The following is a 20,111-nucleotide window of genomic DNA, read 5'->3' as shown; positions in this document are numbered from 1 at the left end:
CGTGAGGACTTCTTGAATCCACAAGGGGATCTTCCCATAAAGGGGGCTTGAATCCACTTGGGGGATCTTCTCCGGTAGAGGCTTGAATCTCCGAGGAGAAGGTAACCAAGTGGATGAGAAAAGCACTCTCACAAATCTGAGCTAAACATTTGCTAACCCTAATTCGGAGCTAGGGGACGAGTACTTATAGTTCAAAGGGGTAAGTTGGGGTTACACGGGTCGTTGACCCCTTTCACTGCGCACAGGCAGGCCGGTAGTACCGGTCAAGGGGGCGGTTGTTCCGCTGGGAGATCATGCACGGCGGAAGTACCGGACCTGGAAGGCGGTAGTTCCGCTGGGAGGTCAGGCGCTGGCTTGTGGAGATGGACGTCAAAGGGGCCAGCAGTTGTACTAGTTGTCGGGGTGGTAGTACCGGTCTTTTGGTAGTTATCGGTACATCCAGTGTAGTACTGGCCTTGCATCGATCGATCACAGAAGGTAGACCGGTTGTTGGGCGGTAGTGGGCCGGTTGTTCCGCCCGGGCAGTGGTTGGGCGGTTGTTCCGGTCCTTCAGGGCTGGGAAGAATGTCTCCATGCTCTTGATGTCCATCTTGCACCGTCCCATCTCCTTGGTTGCTTACATGGTACCTAAGCACACAAAGCAACTCCGATTGAGGTAGTAGCCATGTCTCAAGTGGGTAAAAGGGACGTTCAACAAGGATAGAGTTAACCTCGTTCTCAATGGCTCTCGCACAGGCTCTTATCATGGGTCCAAGTGGTGTCGTGGGAGATGTAGGTAGATCCATGACGATGGCCTTGGGATGCTCCGCATCACCTCTTCCTCCATATATACAGCCCTTAGGGCACTGTTTAGACTTTGGGTTTTGTTTAGATAAAAAGTTCGCCATAGTTGCAACTTCGCGTACTTCGTTTGTGTTCAACGACCAGACCAAGGCGTCACAGAACCCCACCTTGATCAATAAAGCTTTCCTCTTATATTCGCAATATCCAGATTGCAATCTTAGTTTCTTGCTTGTTCTTCATTTTCCTGCAGGAAACAGACCTTCGTGGTCAGGTTGATCGTGCTCCGGCATGGTCAATAACCTCTCGGAGTTGGTTTAGCGATTGCTAAGGCGCGACGTCCTCGCACGTTCGTAGTCGGATCGTCGAAGTCTATTTCCTCTAAAACGATAGACACCATCTCATCGAAAGACGGGACACCTTTGCCTCTATCAAGTGGTATCAGATTTCCAGGTTGCTCGGTGAGATTTTATAGTTTTTCATAGTTTAGATCGAGTCTATTCTTCGTACCTATAGTCCAGGAAAAAGCCAAAAAAAATTTAGGGTTAGTTCATCCTATCCGAACCAATCTGAACCTTTGCATAATCTTTTCTGCATTTGCTTTGTTGAATTTGCGGTTGCATCATCGTGTCAAGTTGCTGGTCTTAGCGTCTAGTCCTTTAGAGTTTCGAGTTCTGTTCACAGGTTGTCATGTCGCCGCTGCCATATATCACCACCGCATCATCATCATCGCTACTGCCATATACCACCACCACACCAACTTCATCGTCGCTACCATATTCACCACCAATCCGAGTCCACCTGCAGATATGTCCACCACCAGTCCGAGTTCCACGAGATTCATCTCCGCCACAAGTCCGAGTTCCACCAGATTCATCTCCGCCACCAGTCCGAGTTCCACCAGATTCATCTCCGCCACCAGTCCTATTCCGAGTCCAGTATTTTGTTACTCTGTTTTGGATTTCCAGATCATGCCATACTCCGAGTCGTGACAGAGAAGAACTCCCCAACTTTCGAGCCATTCGCAGAAGAAAAATAGTTCCAGTTTAAAAAAAACTAAGTCTGAAAAATTCTGGCTAGGCAGTTTTTAGGACATTTGTAGACTTTTTCGGAAAAATTTTATTGCGGAGCAAAAAAAGAGAGAAAAAAAGTAAAAAAGAGGAAAAAAAGTGAAAAAAAGAAAAAAAATTCAGAGTGTGCTCCTCCCTTATTTACGTGAAGCATCATGATTTTGTTAGTGGTCTAGGCTCGCGTCTCTAGTACGGTCTAGCCTAGGACCAGCATAGTACCGTCGTTGAGCGTTTATTCAACTTTGCATCTCTGAATTGATTATTGCTGACCCGTTTTGCTACCATATTATAAGCCTTCCCAGCTCCACATACATCTACGTCGTTCATTTGACTCTCCCTAGTAATCGCTCTATCCAAGCTTTGAGAGTTTTGACTACGACGGTTGCCAACACCCGCCTGCTGCTGGGTAAGAACTGGTAAGAATTTGAGATTTGCTTGACAGATTTGTGACACCACCACCACCTGTTGTTAGTATTCTGTAGGATCATATTCTTGTGTGTTTCTATTGTTGCTAACCATGGCAGGATCACAAGCCGACGAGACTGACTGGGAGAACATGACGAATAAGGAGTTGCATGTTAAATTTCAGCAAATGATGAGTGGACAGGTGCAAGATGTGCTAAACAGATTTGAAGAGGCCATGGAGAAGATCAATGGCATGGAGAAGACGTTCGAAACAATGCTCGATAATAGGTTTAATGAATTTCTCGCGCGTCTTCCACCACCACCACCGGCTGCACCTAACGCACCTCTACAACAACAACAACTACTACCTCCACATCGCGAAACAGCCCTCCGCCGAGCGAGCCGTCTCCCTCTTGCACCTGGACAAACTATTGGTGCTGCTGTTGATACTTCTGTGGCTCCTGCTGCTGATGCGGAGGAGGATGATTTTGCGGGAGATTACGAGGATGAGGTTGATCAAAATCAGAACTACGTGCCACCACCAGCACCGCAACCACCAGGTCGTCCACATACAAATAATGGCAATGGTAGGGCTCACCCTCAGGTATGAGATCATGACCATCTTTGATGTAGGTTGGAACCCTAGAGGGCCGATCTTTCACGAAAGGAGCGGATCCCGCGATGAACACGAAGAACACGAGGAGGGAAACGAGGGGAAAATCACGAGGGGAACACAAGCGAACACTCAAACCAACAAGAATGATCACACATGCGCTAAGTCCATGAACACAGAGGAAGATACATGATCCAAAGTCAACAACGGACGATACAAGAGGTAGCCGGTCTTCTCCGTGAGGACGTCTTGAAGTTATTCTCCAAAAGGAGGTCTTGAATCCAAAGGGATCTTCTCTGTAGAGGCCGCGGCCTCTCTCGTGGAGTAGATCTGATATGGATGAGCGTAGCTCTATCTCTCAAATGAGCTAAACCAATGCTAACCCTAGTATGGAGCTAAGGGACAAGTATTTATAGTCCAAGGGGTAAGTTGGGGGATACATTGGGTGAAACCCCTTTCACTACGCACAGGCAGGGCAGTAGTACCGGTCATGGGAGCGGTTGTACCGCTGGGCGCTCAGGTACTGGTTCCTGGAGGTGCTTCCGGATGTGCTCAATGGTTATACCGGTGCTTGGGGCAGTTGTACCAGTCAGGTGGCTGTTACGGGGATAAACTGGTGCTGCACCGTCCTTGCACCGCTCGATCATAGAAGCTTGGCCGGTTGTTGGGCGGTGGTTGAGTGGTTGCACCGCTTGTGGGCCTTCAGCGGTAGTACCGCTTGTTGCGGGCGGTAGTACCGCTCGGGCTGTAGCAGCTGGCTCTCCTTCCCTTGATCCCGCGCACTCTTGGCCTTGGTCCTTAGGCTCTCCATGGTCTCCTCGGAAGGACCTGAGTATGCATAAGGGCCACGCTTGATGTAGCATCCATGTCTAACATGCGGAAAGGGAAGATTCGGAAAGGAGCGAGTTCACCTTGTGTCCAATGGCGTTTGCTTGAGGTCTCAACATGTGGGCACTAGGGGCTTGGGGAGAAGTCGTAGTGTACATGGGGATGATCATAGGATGCTCCGCATCATCTCCCCTCCCTTGGGAAAGATCTGGCCTCGGATCAAAAACCTCATCACCATGGAAACGGTTGTCGTGGAAGGACTTGTAGTTGGACGGAGTCGAAGACGTTGCGCAATCCAAGTGCTCCAAGGTGTCGCCGGAGTGGTATACATGCAAAAATAGCAAACAAAAACGACACTCGAAAATACAATGGTTAGAGCACACAAAGTGTCCATCATGTAAGAATGAGTCCGTGCAACAAGATTGAGCATGACAAGGTGCATGAAGCTTATCCAAAAGAGATGGAATGGTACGCAAAGCATTCATGGGAGCAGAAGCATTCATTGCGCACACAAATGTGTTGTGAATATGATCAATGCAACCACGGTGCAAAATGATGTCATAGAGGGACGGTTTATCAATAGGATGAATAAGGCGATGGATGCTCAAGATGAGTATGTGATCATGCAATTGATGATGGGCAATAAGATCATGATGTATGAATATGCCATCAAGGTATATCATAACAAATTTGCTAAGGAAATGCACAACTCATATATCATGGATGACATGGGAAAACAAGATGCAACAAGGCAATCATAATATGAGTCAATCCATGCATAAGATGCAAATTTGTCATGTGTGTGAGATGTCCAATGAGCATGACATGTATGAGCACAATCAATAAATATGGAGGTGTCAGTGTACCAATGCTCGATGTCGTGGCGTGAGTGGAGGTTCGAAGGTGGTTTCAATAAGTCTGAGCGCTCCTCAATGTGAAGGTCCATAGAGCCAATCTTCAATGTCGCTCCTCCATTCGTGAGTTGTACCATGTAGAGAACAAGAAGGAAACAACAATGAAAGAGTGACCCGTCCAATATGCATATTTGAGGATGGATCAAAGGGAATGAGTTCACCTTTATGAGGATGAAAAAAATGTTTGTGTTGTGCATCATGTACGCCTTCACATGACCAAGGTGTTTCATGATGGTGCCACCTTGTGAATCCTTCAAAATGAAAGAACATGACAGACACTTGGAAAAACAAATGAGGTTAGTGCAAATGCAACACCTATCATTCAAATGGTGAGATATCCAACAAGTGTATGCATCATGTGCATCATAAGAAAGGACAAGGGAGCATTTCATAGTATGGAGGCATATGATGCGAGAACAACCAAATAGAATAGGCTCAATCAAACAAGCATGCATCACAAGTAAGGTGTCCAAGTCTCCAAGATCAATAAGCACATATGCAACAATTGGAGGCAAGTGACAATGAACAAGAAGTATCATGTGAGAGGCATGAGCATATATGTCATCAACCCAAGAAAGCGAGCAAGAGTTGAAGTTGGGTGATGCAACAAAGCAAGCAATCATGGTGATCAAGTCAAGCAAGCTAGTAGTGCGAGGATGCAACATACTAGAAGGAATCATGGCAAGCATGTCATGGGTGCAAATAGTGTGCATGAATAATTCACATGACATAGCACAAGCATGAAAGGAGGATATGAGCAAAATAGAATCAATAGCACGAGGCACATGATAAACATGGCAATAGCAACAAGGATCTCCACCAAGAATGCAAATACACATAGGAGTAGCATAATGGTGAATCATGGGTAGATGCAAGCAAGGGTCACAATTGAATGGCAAAGGCATAGAAGCAAGCATAGCATGCAAAGTGAACATGGTAAAATGAGCAAGAAGCGAGAAGCGGTATATAGCCCATAGCCGAGTGAGATCCAAGTGAGAGAGATGCGCATAGTCGTTGCGCAAAGAGAGCGGTGGGAAGGGTAGTTCACGGGATCCCAAGTCATCTATGCTCTCTAGAGCTCGTTTCATCAACTCTTGGGATTGAGAGGTTGACGAGTATACATGAGTACCTACACAAAACAAAGACAAAGGGAAAATTGTGTGTGCGTGGTAGATGTACACATCATCCATCATGATGCGCACATGCTTGTGTTGGTTAGCACAAAATATCCAAAGCTCAAATAAATGAGATGCGTGATATAAAAACATGTCATCCATCATGATAGGGTTGTCGTTATGTATAGCATAATGGAGACTCAAATTGTGTAATGCATCACAAGAAATATGTATAGCATTGTTATTCATGGAATGCATATGGTGCACACAAGGGATGTAATCATGCGATACACAATAATTTTCATGGCATGACATAGTAGATGAATTGTGCAAATCATGTAAAGGAAGCATAGAATATCATCACATGAAAAACAAAAGCCAATGACCATCATCTCGCCATCTATGCCGTAAGTGCAAATGGGATTTATGTGAATGGGGCATGCATAGTCACTATGTTGAGATTGAAATGATGCAATATGGGATATCTCACTCATAGCATATGACAAGGTTAATGGATTGTCAAACATGATGTGACCAAAAGAATTTTCACATGATATCCTATGGAGCATAGCATCACAACTAGGCAAATCAACATGCTCATCATCATATTTATCAGAAATAGGTAAGTCATGACATGAAGAAGTGGCACTAGCATGAAGCATGGGTATAGGTGTGTCAACATCATGCAAGCAATCATTCGAAAAATAGTCCATTAGTGGGACAAGAGAAGCACCATCACCTATGTTACCTTTGGAGCATCGCCCATGTGTTGTAGGTGAGGTGTCGAGGACCAAGTCGTGGTCATCTTCATTGTGATGGAACCATGTGGGGAGTGTAGCATCGTCCACCATGGTCATCATCATCTCCAATGGATGTATGGGCTCATCGAGGATAGGCGTGTCATCATGTAGGAGACCTAGCACCAAAGAAGAAAACACACTAGGAGTAGAGGTTAAGTCATTAGAAATCAAAGTGGCCTCACATGTCGTGTCAACTACCTCACTCACTAAGTGTTGTGGATCACTCACTCCCTCTCGGATGCTCTCACTCATATGGTTGGTGGAGTCACTCAAATGGCTCTCAACCTCACATAGGATGTGTGGCATGCTCTCAAGTGTGGGGCTAGTGGTGGTCACACTCATCCTCTCATAGGAAATGCTATCAATGTCACGTGTGGTGGAGTCACTCATGTCACTCATGTGGTGGTGGCTCTCCTCACATGGCAATTGGGGCATCTTGTCACATGTCGTTGTCGGAGGGATGTTGGTGCAAATGTATCCATGTTCAATCATGTCATGGTCGTAGCCGTGGATGAAGACCGAAGATGGCACATCATCACTCTCCTCAAAGACCAAAGATAAGGTATCATGAGCGGTCTCGTAGCTTGACTCAGAGTATGAGTCCAATATGGGTGCCGTCTTCATGTCGTTGAAGCGGTTCGTGCGCGTCGTCGTGGTCGAAGGGGATGGCCCTTGATCGACCTTCTTGTCACCGTCTTGTTGTAGGAGGCCCATATGATGTGGCACCTCGTAGCTCATCTCCATGACCGAAGGGAAATTCCCATGCTCGACCATCTTCCTTGAGGGGCTTCCGAAGATGGAAGTGTCGCTCTCGCTCGTAGGTGGTCGCCGTGTATTTGATGATGTCGATGTAGGCGAAGTCATGGGAAGTAGGTGAAGATGCCGTACGTCCAAAGGCGAAGATGCCTTGATAGCACTTGGCGAAGATGCCGAAGTGGTTGGTGTAGCCATAGCTCTATCTTGGTGGTTCTTGTCTCGCGGTCTCTCTGATGCTCATGAAGTTTGGACTTGGCGTGAAGTGGGTCTTGTTGGGACTTGTGCATTTGTGCTTGGTGAGCATCGTCATGATGATGTTGGCATTGTCGCACTTGAGCTCGTAGTAGATTTCGTTCGTCGTCGTCGTGCACATGTTGCTTGAAGGTGACTTGCCCTTCATGACTAGGTGGATCACGAACGTGATGGTGGTCGCCATGGAGATGTGGACGTGGATGACTTGCGCTTGTATCGCTTGGGCGCTCCGAAGAGGATCGATGTAATTGCTGCCGCCGTGAAGATGATGAATGGGAAGTAGACTTGATCAAGGCCCGAATCTCCTCCATTCTGGCATCGTGCTCCTTCTTTTGTGCGGAAAGCTTGTTGTCAATGTAGTCCCTTTTCCTTGTTTCGGAGTGGCGAATGTCGATGGAGAGGTTCTCGATGCACTCTCGCAATCTTGATTGTGTGCCTTGCATTTGTCGTTGTAGATCGAAGATTGACGCTTTGGTGATGTAGTTGTTCACGCCGTCGTTGTTGTCGAAGACCGGAGATGAAATGCCTTGCCTATCCATCACTCCAAGAGGAAAATGTGAGTGGTAGAAAGAGAAGAACGAATACCAAATGTATCTTGACCGAAGTTGAAAGTGGATCAATGATCACTCCAATGTGGACAAGGAAATAGCACAATTGGTACCAATTCTTGTCGGTTTCTCACACCTACACAAATAAGGCTTATGGTGAAGCTCGGTGAGGATAGTGGCACAAAATTTTGATGTAAAATGTTAGCAAGAGTCAATAATGTTGAAAGAGATTCACAAATTCGCAAGTGTAACAAGTAGACCAATAGCAATATGGGTGGCTCACGAAAACACACACACGGATAGATAAATGGGGTTGTGCATCGGGACACCTTTGCTCTGATACCACTTGATAGAGGCAAAGGTGTCCTGAAGTTTCGATGAGATGGTGGCTATCGTTTTCTGTGGGAGTCGACCTTGATGATCCGACTACAAACATGCGAGACGTCGCGCCTTAGCAATCGCTAAACCAACTTCCGAGGGTTATTGACCACGCCGGAGCACGATCAACCTGACCACGAGGGTCTGTTTCCTGCAAGCAAACGAAGAACAAGCAACAAACTGAGATTGCAATCTCGATATTGCGAATATAAGATGAAAGCTTTATTAATCTAAACAAAATCCCAACAAAAAGTTACTAGATCGATCTACTTATATAGGAGCACGAGGTGGCGGCCAAGGAGGTGGGAGGATGTCCCAAGACAGCCTAAAACTAACCCTAGGTCATACAAGGCTCATGGGCCCAAGTGGAGGTGATGCAACACCTTTGGGCTTGTAGTTTGACTTGGATTCTGCTGCAACGTCAGATTGTTTCGTCTATAACTCAACGCTCCAGAGGAATTTGAAGGTGAATCCAATTGGGTTGGAAAGAGCACGAAATCCAGTTTCCAACAAAAAAAAGAATCACCCAATTCGGAGTCCGTATGAAAAAGTAGTTGGCGTTTTGAGTCAGGTATGTGTGTGCAGCCCGAATCTGAATCCAGAACGTGAGAGACTTGGACTCTATCTTCTCTTGGACCAAAAGTGATGTGAGAGGACTTTTTGAACAGAACCTAAACTTCTCCTTTTCCCTTATCTTCATATGTGGATTGTACAAATGTCCCATACAACTGCAATTACACAAAACAAAAAAGTGTGTGAAGTATTTTTGTTCTGGATAACATAAATAGATTATTGAATAGTTTGCATTAGAAATCACCTGACAAATATGCATGTATGCAATATTTTTGGTAGTATCCAAGGTAGTCGTGTCCTCATCATCCTCCCCTTTTTGAAAAGAAAGCCGTCCTCGGCGTTGCTTGATCTGAAATGTGGCTAACAAAAGAGACAAGGCGTACATGTCGTATATGTATATGTCATCCATTTTAACTTCCCTTGATTTTTGCACATATGACACATGTATACATGAGTAACTTTCATAGTTCATAAAATCTAAAGCCAAAAAATTATCACAAGAAGTAGAAGGCATGAAAATATTGCAACTCAGTTTGCACATATAAGTGAAGCTCTTATTCATTTCAAAAGATTGGCAATGTTCATCATTAAACCATCCCAACTTTGGTGAATAAACCTAACTTGCATCAAATTTACATGCTACAACATGGTTAAATAAGCAAACATGCAATAAGTCATTGGACACAGAATCATCACCAAGATTGGAGGTCATATCAAAATGATTAAACATTGGTTCTTTTGCATCAACAATTAATTCAATGGGTGCACTCAAAATAGTTGATATATCAGTTGTTTGATCACATGACGCATTCATGACAGTAACAAGATTCTCTAAAATAGGTGGTGTGCTCAAATCAACAGGTAACTCAATACATCACGCATTCAAGTTAACTAGGAATGCATCATTCTCATGTGAAGTTATATCATCAATACCTTTACTGTTACCTTGTCGCAAAGATGTAGCTGATGTAGGTACGGACGTTGACAATGTACCATACCCTTGAGATGATGTCGCGCTCATAATCCGAGGTGCAACGGTGGAGGAACCAACCGGCGGTGGTGAGCATGAACTGGAATAGTAGTTGTTGTAGTCACCTAATGCATCCTCCTGTATCTGTCTCTCAAAGGTACAAGCACGGACATACATACCAGTAATGCAACGAGGAATATACCGAAATCTTGCCTGAATATCATGGTTCAAACCACCAAAGAATCTATTCATTGTATCATTCTCAGATTCTTCTATGTCACAATGATGCATATAAGATTTGAACTCTTGGTAGTAAGCATGAACAGTGTTGTTGCCTTGTTTAAATTGTTCAAATTTGCAAAGCAATTCACGACGATATTAAGGAGGGAAAAATTGTTGTCTCATTATAAATTTCAAAACTTTCCAAGTTGTGGGTTGGTTATCAATGTTTTTCTTACAATGTACAATCCACCAAACAGAAGCAAAACCAGTAAATGCTCTAGTGGCTGCTCGCACTCGCTCAAGTTCAGAAAAGTCATGGTGACTAAAAACTTGTTCTACTTCAAGATCCCAAGCTAGATAAGTAGTAGGATTAAATCTACCCTCAAATGACGGTAAAAAGATAACCTGACCATGTGCTTGTGTGTTGTCCCAACTCTCGTGATGGTGAAGATGTGTCCGTCGTCCAAGAACTTCTATCTTCAGAACCTGTCATGATTAGTAGAAACAAGAAAAAAAATTCAAGGATAATGTTCCTATGAACTACTAGGGTGTGGTGGTAAAGTGCTCACAGTAAAGAAAATATCAATATATTACAAGTTCTTACCAAGCAGCAGGTGGTGACAGGCAACCAGTGGTGTCAAATAACTCTGAAGATTATGTAAAGCGATTGCCAGGGGAAATACGTAAACACGGTGTAGAAATATGTGGAGCTGGGTTGGCTATATATGGTAGCAAAAGATTAGCAATAATCAATTCAGAGATGCATTGTTGAATAAACGCTCAACAATGGTACTATGCTGGTCCTAGGCTAGACTGTACTAGAGATGCGAGCCTAGAACACTAACAAAATCACGGCGCTGCACGTAAACAAGGGAGGAGCACATTCTGAATTCTTTTCCCCTTTTTTCACCTTTTTGCAATTTTTTTCTTTTTTTTCTCTAACTTTTTTCTTTTTTTTCTCTTGTTTTTTTTTTGTCTTTTTTTCTCTCTACCTCTTTCCAAAACAAACTAGATAAGATGTAGATTGGATCAAGCGAAGATGGGAACAATCTCAACTATGATTATGACAATGAACGGTGGGTAGCACGTGGAGGAAATTCATGGATGGGAGGTGGACAGCGGAAGGGATAACGATGCAGCGGCGACGTGACTACTGTGAACAGAACTCGAAACTCTAAATGACCTAGACACTAAGACCAGCAACTCGACACGACGATGCAACCGATAATTCAACTATGCAAGCAATGAAAATAAAATTGCAAAGGCTCAGACTGGCTTGGACAAAGGATGAATAGATCTAACTTTTTTTTTGGCTTTTTCTTGGACAATAGGTAAGGAAATAAATCTAATCTAGAAAAAACTGTAAATTCTCACCGAGCAGCCTGAAAATTGATACCACTTGATAGAGGCAAAGGTGTCCCGATGTTTCGTTGAGATGGTGGCTACCGTTTTCTGTCGGAGTTGACCTTGACGATCCGACTATGAAAGTGCGAGACGTCACGCCTTAGCAATCACTAAACCAACTTCCGAGGGTTATTGACCACGCCGGAGCACGATGAACCTGACCACGAGGGTCTGTTTCCTGCAAGCAAACGAAGAACAAGCAAGAAACTAAGATTTCAATCTGGATATTGCGAATATAAGATGAAAGCTTTATTGATCAAGGTGGGGTTCTGTGACACCTTGGTCTGGTCATTGAACACAAACGAAGTACGCGAAGTTGCAACTATGGCGAACTTTTAATCTAAACAAAACCCCAGCAAAAAGCTACTAGATGGATCTACTTATATAGGAGCAAGGGGTGGAGGCCAAGGAGGTGGGAGGACGTCCCAAGGCAGCCTAAAACTAACCCTAGGTCGTACAAGGCTCATGGGCCCAAGTGGAGGTGATGCAACACCTTTGGGCTTGTAGTTTGACTCGGACTCTACTGCAACGTCAGATTTTTTCGTCTATAACTCAATGCTCCGGATGAATTCGAAGGTGAATCCAATTGGTTTGGAAAGAGCACGAAATCTAGTTTCCAACAAAAAAAGAATCACCCAATTCGGAGTCCGTATGAAAAAGTTGTTGGTGTTTTGAGTCAGGTATGTCTGTGCAGTACGAATCTGAATCTTGAACGTGAGAGACTTGGACTCTATCTTCTCTTGGACCAAAAGTGACATGAGAGGACTTTTTGAACAGAACCTAAACTTCTCCTTTTCCCTTGTCTTCATATGTGGATTGTACAAATGTCCCATACAACTGCAATTACACAAAACACAAAAGTGGGTGAAGTATTTTTGTTCTGGATAACATAAATAGATTATTGAATAGTTTGCATTAGAAATCACCTGACAAATATGCATGTATGGAATATTTTTGGTCATATCCAAGGTAGTCATGTCCTCATCATCCTCCCCTTTTTGAAAAGAAATCCGTCCTCGGCGTTTCTTAATCTGAAATGTGGCTAACAAAAGAGACAAGGTGTACATGTTGTATATGTATATGTCATCCATTTTAACTTCCCTTGATTTTTGCACATATGACACATGTATACATGAGTAACTTTCATAGTTCATAAAATCTAAAGCCAAAAAATTATCACAAGAAGTAGAAGGCATGAAAATATTGCAACTCAGTTTGCACATATAAGTGAAGCTCTTATTCATTTCAAAAGATTGGCAATGTTCAGTTCATCATTAAACCATCCAACTTTGGTGATAACCTTTTGCATCAAATTTAATGCTACAACATGGTTAAATAAGCCAAACATGCAATAAGTCATTGGACACAGAATCATCACAAGATTGGAGGTCATATCAAAATGATTAAACATTGGTTCTTTTGCAATCAACAGTTAATTCAATGGGTGCACTCAAAATAAATAGTTGATATATCAGTTGTTTGATCACATGACGCATTCATGACAGTAACAAGATTCTCTAAAATAGGTGGTGTGCTCAAATCAACAGGTAACTCAATACATCACGCATTCAAGTTAACTAGGAATGCATCATTCTCATGTGAAGTTATATCATCAATACCTTTACTGTTACCTTGTCGCAAAGATGTAGCTGATGTAGGTACGGACGTTGACAATGTACCATACCCGTGAGATGATGTCGCGCTCATAATCCGAGGTGCAACGGTGGAGGAACCAACCGGCGGTGGTGAGAATGAACTGGAATAGTAGTTGTTGTAGTCACCTAATGCATCCTCCTGTATCTGTCTCTCAAAGGTACAAGCACGGACATACATACCAGTAATGCAACGAGGAATATACCGAAATCTTGCCTGAATATCATGGTTCAAACCACCAAAGAATCTATTCATTGTATCATTCTCAGATTCTTCTATGTCACAATGATGCATATAAGATTTGAACTCTTGGTAGTAAGCATGAACAGTGTTGTTGCCTTGTTTAAATTGTTCAAATTTGCAAAGCAATTCACGACGATATTAAGGAGGGAAAAATTGTTGTCTCATTATAAATTTCAAAACTTTCCAAGTTGTGGGTTGGTTATCAATGTTTTTCTTACAATGTACAATCCACCAAACAGAAGCAAAACCAGTAAATTCTCTAGTGGCTGCTCGCACTCGCTCAAGTTCAGAAAAGTCATGGTGACTAAAAACTTGTTCTACTTCAAGATCCCAAGCTAGATAAGTAGTAGGATTAAATCTACCCTCAAATGACGGTAAAAAGATAACCTGACCATGTGCTTGTGTGTGTTGTCCCAACTCTCGTGATGGTGAAGATGTGTCCGTCGTCCAAGAACTTCTATCTTTGGAACCTGTCATGATTAGTAGAAACAAGAAAAAAAATTCAAGGATAATGTTCCTATGAACTACTAGGGTGTGGTGGTAAAGCGCTCACAGTAAAGCAAATATCAATATATTACAAGTTCTTACCAAGCAGCAGGTGGTGACAGGCAACCAGTGGTGTCAAATAACACTGAAGATTGTGTAAAGCGATTGCCAGGGGAACGTACGTATACACGGTCTAGAAATATGTGGAGCTGAGTTGGCTATATATGGTAGCAAAAGATTAGCAATAATCAATTCATAGATGCAATGTTGAATAAATGCTCAACGACGGTACTGTGCTGGTCCTAGGCTAGACCGTACTAGAGACGTGAGCCTAGAACACTAACAAAATCACGGCGCTGCACGTAAACAAGGGAGGAGCACACTCTGAATTTTTTTCCCTTTTTCTCACCTTTTTGCAATTTTTTTCTTTTTTTTCTCTTGTTTTTTTCTCTGTCTTTTTTTTCTCTCTCCCTCTTTCCAAAACAAACTAGATAAGATGTAGATTGGATCAAGCGAAGATGGGAACGATCTCAACTATGATTATGACAATGAACGGTGGGTAGCACGTGGAGGAAATTGATGGATGGGTGGTGGACAGCAGAAGGGATAACAATGCAGCGGCGATGTGACTAATGTGAACAGAACTCGAAACTCTAAACGACCTAGACACTTCGACCAGCAACTCGACACGATGATGCAACCGATAATTCAACTATGCAAGCAATGAAAAGAAAATTGCAAAGGCTCAGACTGGCTTGGACAAAGGATGAATAGATCTAACTTTTTTTGTGGCTTTTTCTTGGACAATAGGTAAGGAAATAAATCTAATCTAGAAAAAACTGGAAATTCTCACTGAGCAACCTGAAAACTGATACCACTTGATAGAGGCAAAGGTGTCCCGATGTTTCGATGAGATGGTGGCTATCGTTTTCTGTGGGAGTCGACCTTAATGATCCGACTGCGAACGTGCGAGGCGTCGCGCCTTAGCAATCGCTAAACCAACTTTCGATGAGACGTTTCAATTTGGAATGTTATACATTATACCATCATGCATATCATAATTTATTTGCTTTTGGCTTTGATCCTAGAAATTCTACGCAACTCAAGGACCCACGGAGAGAGTTGGGGAATTCATTATTTTCATATTTGAGTTTTCTAAAATTTTGAAGATAGGATCATTCGATTTTAATTATTTTATCATCAATTATTTCTATTACAAAAATATGAGAGAGGGAACAAAATGACTTTCCCAAAACAAAGAAATATTGAGGATTTAATAATAAAATCAAACAAGATTTTATTTCAGAGTTTTTCGGTATTTTATTTGAAAGTAGGAAAAATGTGCGTTTTTCAAAATTGCATTTAGGCCCCAAATAAATGTTCACCTTGTGCGGCTTGATTTTAGAAGTTGGGGAAAATTTATTTCGAGATTTTTGGAGTCCGTTTAGTATTTCTTTTATTTGTTTTTCTGCGCGGAATAATTTACAAAAAACGCGAACCGACTTCAGGCCGTACCCGAGCGGGACTCCGCCCGGGGGCAGCCTTTAAATAGCGCCGCCCCGAGCCGCCCCAGCCCACCGCGCCTGAAACCCTAGCAGCTGCCGCCCGCCGCCGCCGCCCACCGGACCTGCCGCCCGAGGTTAAAAAAAGAGAGAAAAAAAGAAAAAAAATTCGTGGTTTTTTTTAGTTTCGTTTTTTTAAATAGATCTGTTTTTCCGATTTATTTATTTAGCGAGCGTTCGTCTGTTTGTTCGTTCTAGCGAATGTTCGTCGTTTTTCTTTTTCTCGGATTAAATCCACGATTTTTCTGATCGCGATTCCTGATCCGATTTTCGTTTTAGTATAACTTTTCGCTCGGTTATCGGAATCAGGCGATTCAAGCGCCTGGAGTTTCGTCTCGAAACCCACTAACCGTTTAACCAACTTAAACAAGTTTTTGCCACTATAAAAATTGCCCTAGATCCAGAATAGTAAACGAAGCCTGTTTCTTTTGCCGTTTGACTTTCGTTGCTTCATTTGATTTGATTCTTTTTGCAAACCGGAGTTCTTAAGTTGAACCTTCTCGTTAGATCTCTTATTTGATTTTTACCTGTGCATTAGATGAATACTTATTGTATGCTTGTTTGGTTTTCTACGATATAATACCCGGAGTGCGCCGCCTGTTACTTCGAATCTCTAGGTTTCGCGGATCATCAGCAAGGCAAGTAACACTTTGATCATACCTCCTACTACCCAGTTTTATTGCATCAGATCAATCCTCAAACATTGCATGATTAGGATCTAATTAAATTGTGGGATGGGAAGTAGTTGAGGTAGTACCTATTACCTGTTTATATTATCAAACCTTTGGGAGTTACTTCTACGTTTGCCTATTATGCCATGCTATGCTAGTAGACGTGGATAGGGTGAGTGATATCCATGACAGATGTGAGTTTGTTAATTAATGGTTTATCTAAGGTGGCAACTTAAACACACATCTGGGTGGATTGAGGTACCTGGGTATTCCAGGATTGCCTGTTTTTCTTTATGGACCGCCACCCAGGCCCAAAGGGATCATGAGATTTTTCATACCAGAAACTTCCGTGTGCAGCCACAAGCTATTATGGGCTCTAGCATAGTTGATTAAGTCGTGCGAACTCTTACAGGGTAGACTAGCAGATGTAGGGGAAAGTAGGTGTAACGGTCTATCCATCGTAAGGTGCTAGCGCTTGTGAAAGACTATGTCTCAGTCATCCGTCTTCTCAAACACCATGTAGTGCAAGAAACCAAACGGAGGCGATCGAGTCTTGTGGGGAAAAGTGCGCAAACCTCTGCAGAGTGTATAAACTAATCATGGTTAGCCGTGTCCCGGTTATGGACATCTTGAGTATCTAGTACTTGGATTATCATGTGAATCTCAACATGTTACTCTAAAATTTAATTTTGTGGGGTTTGTTTAATGATGCTTAATTGGGATTGAGGATGCTGTCAACCATTCTCAATGTTCAACAACCACCATGATAGTTAAATAAAATTTATTTCGTTGCAGTAGGGAAAAATTGGCTTGACGCAAAACTGTAACCATAGAGCTTTCCACCAGCCAAATATGCATATAGTATAGCTGTTTCATTCCATTACTCTCTATGTGTTACGTTGCTAGCATATTCCATGTGCTGACCCGTTTCGGGCTGCAACGTTAATGTTGCAGACTTTTCATACGACGATTAAGGAGTTTTTAGGTCGTGGTTCTATACTCAGTGATGCCGTTGGAGTTGATGGACTCACTTATCTTCTAAGCCTTCCGCTGTTATAGTTATTAGATGGCCTTATGCCATATTTATTGTAATAAGTTCTCTTTTGAGACACTCGATGTAATAAGTGTGCGATTGCTACTCTGTTATAAATCCTCCGAGTATTGTGTGGTGTCAGCATTACTGATCCAGGGATGACACCTGAGCACAGAGATCAGACTGTTTGAGGTCTGGTCGCTACAGAGATGGTCTCAGAGCACACGTTGACTGTAGGACACGACCAGTAAGCTAAAGACCTAGAACACTATTCACTCTCTTCTCTTTCTGACTTCTCATATTTTCTATTCTTTAGGATGGCGGATGCAAGGAACAAGTTCACACAACCGGATGAAGATACACCCTTTGGACGTCACTTGAAGGAAGTCACTAGATACCTGAACATAGGAGTAACAAGCTTCACCGGAACCTACAGTGCCACTTTACCTGAAGAAGAGCGCTGGATGATTCAAGTTCAAGTTCCAGGAAGGACGTTCATGCCAGTCACTGAGCCCATAGAGTTTTCTTTTGATGCACCAACTTGGAGTCTAGGAAAGAGCATGGCAGCTCACATCACCATGGGACGCATTGGAGAAGTATATCGCAATGATCTCAAGGATACTATCTATCAGATTTGTGGGCACCGAGATGAGCACTGGGAGACGATCAACACCAGAAAGGATAGATCAATTGCAGCTTTTATCCAGGAGTTAAACCAGCACATTCGATGATAGGAGAACCAGATGTGTGCCGACATGATAGACCTAAAGAAGGCAAGGACAAGAATCAAAGAACTGGAGGAAGAACTCAAGGCTACACATGAAGATTATGAAGAGGAAATTGAAGTATTGGTGGAGAAGAATGACGATCTGATCAAGAAGATCGGAATATTTATTGGAAGCCCTACACCAGTAGAAGAAGACGAAGAACCCAAGGAGATTCGCCAAGAAGACTACATCATCATCGACGACACCGACTCGGACCCAGATGATAGCAATGATGACTATGTTGATGAAGCCAGAGCAGATATCACGGAGTCTGCAACCGAAGAATATTTCTAGTAGACCACCTCATCAGTAGTAGTAGTCCACCAATGTAAATACAGTAGTCCGAGCACTTTTGTGATAGTTAGATCGATTGTATGCCCTTGTTTGATTGAATGAAGTGAATTGTTTGCTTTTGCCTCATGTGCATATGTGTAGTGTTTTCTATTTAGACCCCCTCTATTCTTAACTCTCATCTTTTCTAAACCCTCAGATGCCTCCGAGACGTGACCCCGGATTTACCTCTCCACCGGAGCTCACCCAGTTGATCCAGCAGCAGAACACATTGATGCAGTTGCTAGTCCAGAGTCAGAATCAGGGGAACAACAACAACAACCCACCACCACCACCACCTGTTGATCACTTAGCCCGTTTTCTTTGGCTGAATCCGCCGGTGCTTTCCAGTAGCACCGAGCCGATAGTAGCAGATGATTGGCTCCGCAAAACAGCTAGAGAGTTCACCACAGCAGGATGCACAGATGCGGAGAAGGTGAAGTTTGCCGCACATCAGCTTGAAGGACCCGCAGCATCATGGTGGGAGAATTTCACAGCCACCTTCCCTGTCGACACTGTCACATGGGACCAGTTTCAGCAGGCTTTTCGTACTGCCCATGTTTCAACAGGAGCTATGGCCATGAAGAAGCGAGAGTTTCGCAACTTGCGCCAAGGAGGACGGACAGTTGGCCAGTATGTGGAGGACTTTAGTAAATTAGCACGTTATGCCCCAGATGACGTTGCTACAGATGCAGCTAAGCAGGAGAAGTTTCTGGAAGGACTGAATAATGAGTTGAGCATGCAGTTGATGGTAGCAACCTTCAACAACTACCCGGAGTTGGTAGATCGTGCTCTTATGATTGAAGGGAAGAAGCAGCAGATTGAGAATCGCAAGAGGAAGTATGGACAAGGGAAGTACAATTCCGGAGCTCAGCAGAAGCCACATTTTACCCCTAGACTGGGGGGACATTTTCAGCATACCCATGGAGGAGGTGGCTCGCACAATCACAATGGCACCAAGAATGGTAATGGGAATGGAGGAAGCAACGGCCAGAACCGTAGCAACCCATCAACCCCAGCCAAGAAAGACCTGAGCCAAGTCACTTGCTTTAAGTGTCAAAAGATCGGACATTATGCCAATGAATGTCCTGAAGGCCAGAATGGCAATGGAAGCTCTGGGAAGAAGCCGAACCCTTTCAGCAGGGGACAGGTGAACCACGTTAACGTGGAGGAGGTTGAAGAACAACCAGATGTAGTAATCGGTAAGTTTTTGGTTAAGTCATTTACTACACTCATTCTTTTTGATACTGGTGCATCGCATTCATACATATCAAGAGGATTTGTGGATAAGTATAACTTGCCCACTAAGGTTCTTAGAACACCTATGCTAGTAAGCTCACCAGGAGTGGAGTATATGGCCAGTCAAGGATGTTTTCAAGTGCCATTGAGTATAGGTAGGCATGTGTTTCCCTCGGATTTAATCATTTTGGAATCACAAGGATTGGATGTAATTCTGGGTATGGATTGGCTGTCGATGTATGGAGGAAACATCGATTGCGCCAGTAAGACAATTTTGCTTACCACCCCAGAAGGGAGAAGGATCAAGTATGTATCCCGACATATGCCAAAAGGGACTCAAGTAAATTGCTTAATAGGAGTTTTGTAGGAGGAAGTACCAGTGGTAAGGGATTTCCCTGAAGTATTTCCAGAAGAGTTGCCAGGCATGCCACCGGATAGAGATATTGAGTTTTTGATTGAGCTATTACCAGGCACAGGGCCAATATCAAAGAGACCATAC

Source organism: Triticum urartu, chromosome 1, assembly GCF_003073215.2.
Source record: "Triticum urartu cultivar G1812 chromosome 1, Tu2.1, whole genome shotgun sequence".
Taxonomy (NCBI): Eukaryota; Viridiplantae; Streptophyta; class Magnoliopsida; order Poales; family Poaceae; genus Triticum; species Triticum urartu.
Note: the sequence above shows the minus strand (reverse complement) of the source record.